Genomic DNA, 3,551 nt, shown 5'->3' with positions numbered 1-3,551 from the left:
TCCATCACCACATCCTGGGTGTCCCTCCCTGCTCAGTTTCTGGCTGTGCTGACTCCAAACCTCCTTCCCACCAGCTGTGGGGACCTGGTCTGTCACACTGCATGGGTCTGACTCCCACCCTCCCCCTGCCACCATCCTGTGGGGATGGAAAGAGCCTGGTCTGATGGAGGTTGTCCAGGGAAATCCTTGCTTCGCCTTGGTCAGCAAACCTGTGACCCTTGGAGGAGGCTGGGGGGCTGCAGAGGGGACCAGACTCTGCAGCAAACGTTCCCGTGGGAAGAGGAATGTCATCTCCCTCCTCCTTCCTCCACAAGGTCAATCTCCAGCTGAGACCTTGCAGATATCTCCCCCACACCTCCTCAGCACTGCTGAACACTCGCCGGCGAGCAAAGACCTTGGGAAGAATCACGGAATCATGAAGGTTGGAAGGGACCTTAAAGATCATCAAGTTCCAAGCCCCCTGCCATAAGCAGGGAACTCTACCCTCTAGACCAGGTTGCACAAAACCTCGTCCAACCACAGAACATAGAATAGAATGATCTTCTCTTCTATGACCCTCCCAAGATCACAGAGTAGGATCCCAAACGGTGCAGCCTAGATGGAGAACACCCCAGGAAGGGCTAAGGCCTGGTGGGAACAACTCCAGGATGGGGGGCAAGTCATCCCAGAGCTACTGAAGGTGGGCTGGAAGGCAGCAGCCCGCCCACTGGAAGTCCTCTCCAGCCACCTCCCCCTGCCCAAAGATGGGGAGAGGAACCAGGAATGACACCTCTCTGAGTACCCCTCAGCTCCAGCCACCGACACTTCTGGCCAAGGGACGATGCTCCAGCCCCACATCCCCTGGTGTGCTCATTAGCTCCATGCTAATTATCCCTGTTGTCTGAGACAAACTGATTCATTACAGCATGCTGGGCTTAACCGTGTTAACCAGCTGCTCTCCTCTACCAGCCCCACCAGCTCCGTCCCAAACCCGCCTTGACAATCACCTATAAATGAAAATCAATCCGATGCTTTTCCCAGGTGGAACGTCAGATCATCAACAACCCCCCAAGCTGGGGAGAAAAAGACAACTTCCTTTTTAGGGCTTCATAACAAATGTGAGCAATTAAATTTCTATTGCTGTGTTTAGCCCCTACTCTTTGTGTTTTGTTGGGAAGGAGCACCCCTGGTAAAGAAGCTCCTCACATGAAGCGACGGGTTGTCCTACCAATTTCTTTTGGTCAAACTCAAACCCAGGAAGTTCCACCTCAAGATGAGGAGAAACTTCTTTGCTGTGAGGGTGACAGAGCCCTGGGCCAGGCTGCCCAGAGAGGCTGTGGAGTCTCCTGCTCTGGAGACTTTCCAGCCCCATCTGGATGCCTTTCTGAGTGATCTGCCCTAGTTTTTTTGGTCCTGCTCTGGCAGGGGAGCTGGACTCAATGATCTTTGGACATCCCTTCCACCCCCTAATATTCTGTGATTATGTGATTTAATCACCAGATCACCCCAAGGGCAAAAGATCAGGAAACCAGAATGTTTGACTACCCTGACAATTTTTTTCATTAAGTTTGTTGGAACTGGAATGGGTTTCCCAGGGAAGTTGTTGATGCCCCATCCCTGGAGGTTTTTAAGGCCAGGTTGGATAAGGTTTTGTGCAGCCTGGTCTGGTGGTTCCCTGCTCATGGCAGGGGGGTGGAGCTTGATGGGTTTTGAGGTCCCCTCCAACCTTAATGATTCTGGGATTCTATTACCCTTCTGGACACTAAACTCCATCCTCTAGAATTTGTGGATTATTCACTCAAAATCAATAAAAATAAATCAGGAATTAGGAGATCAGGAGGGACATGATTATAAACTAGAATGATATTCAGCTGCTTTTTGGTGGGAATGGGATCCTTCTCCTTTCTTTCTCCCTCCTGCTCCTCTCAAGATGCAGCCCTGGAGAATCCAGTAACTTTCCAGGATGGCAGCAACATTGAAGGTGATTCATGTCATTTAAATGTTGGGGGGGGGGAGGGAGGAATAGAAGCAGCCCACTCATTTGCATACATTTGCATATTTCTTTTAACTCACAGAGTGTTTTGACAGCTCTGGAGCTCAATGAGCCTGAGAAATGACCTTCTGGCTCCCATGCCCCCCGGGGACGTGGATGGCCACAGGCTGCTGAGGTTGATGGTTTCCTTCCTCCCTCTCCTTCCCCTCCCCAAGCCAAGGGTGGGATCTGTGACAGTAACAGGGCCTAAAAATAGCATCTGAGGGGGGACAAATGCCACCAGTGCACACACACAGACAGGCAGGAGAAGGTTGTTATGGAGTTAAACAGAACAAAACAAATCCCATGTCATGAGAGAAAATCACAGCATTGTTCAAAGAAACATAAGGCTGGGGGGGTGGTGCAGAAGGGTGGAGAGCACCAAAAATACACGTGTTTTGCAGATGACATCTTGAAACGTTGGATTTATGGGCAGGCTTGAAACTCCTTCATGACTTTCTTGCCATGAAAAGCCCCACTTAGAGAAGAATGATCTTGGGAGATAGGAGTTGGAGACAGGATGGTGGACACGTGGCTGAGTTTCATCACCTGAGGATGCAACTGGAGAAAAGGGGAGCTGAGTTTTGTCCTCTTTTTGGGGGGAAAATCCTTCTGGTTTTGGGCAGGATGATGGGGTTTTTATTGGCATGGGGTGGTGAGGACCACACCAGCACGATGAAGATGTGTAGGTAGGTGCAGGCAGGAGCTCCAGCTGTGATGGCTGAACCTCACTGCCTGCCTGACCATGGGTGATACAACCCAGGAACAAGCCACAGACCACAGAATGTTATAAATCACATTCCCACAGCTTCCCTGGGTAACCTGGGCCAGGGTCTCACCACCCTCACACCAAAGAATTTTCTCCTCATGTCTCACCTCAATCTCTCCTCTTCCAGTTTTAATCCATCCCCCTCATCCCATCCCTCCCTGCCCTTGTCCCAAGTCCCTCCCCAGCTTTCCTGGAGCCCCTTCAGGCACTGGAAGGTGCTCTAAGGTCTCCCTGGAGCCTTCTCTTCTCCAGGCTGAACACCCCAACTCTCCCAGCCTGGCTCCAGAGCAGAGCTGCTCCAGCCCTCCCAGCATCTCCGGGGCCTCCTCTGGACTCTCTCCAACACCTCCATGTCCATTGCCTACATCAGTTTGTATGAGTGGAAATGGAGAAGAGCCACAGCTTGAAGGAGCCTTGGGGAAGACATGCCAGCCCCAAGGTGGGATAGAATCCTGTCCCTGGGTTTCACTGTTGCTCAAAATCAGGAGCAGGAGACCTGTGAGGGCTCCACATCAGCACTTCCCTCTCCCATCTCCTTCCTCATCACCAGCGCCAACGCCCTGCAGAGCTGGAGGAGGTAAAAGCAGCCAAGGAGAGTCCAGCCTTGTGGAACATGGAGCTCCTTGGTGAGGGCTACAGCAGGGCTGGAGTCACCCCCTTCCCAGCTGCTCCATCCAGAGGGACAACACTTCACAACCTGAGCCTTAGATGGGAGATGGAAATTTTGGCCTTGATTTGCATGTTGACTTGTAGCACCATCAACCATCACAT

The sequence above is a fragment of the Chaetura pelagica genome, unplaced genomic scaffold, assembly GCF_000747805.2.
Source record: "Chaetura pelagica isolate M959 unplaced genomic scaffold, ChaPel_1.0 scaffold558, whole genome shotgun sequence".
Lineage (NCBI taxonomy): Eukaryota > Metazoa > Chordata > Aves > Apodiformes > Apodidae > Chaetura > Chaetura pelagica.
Note: the sequence above shows the minus strand (reverse complement) of the source record.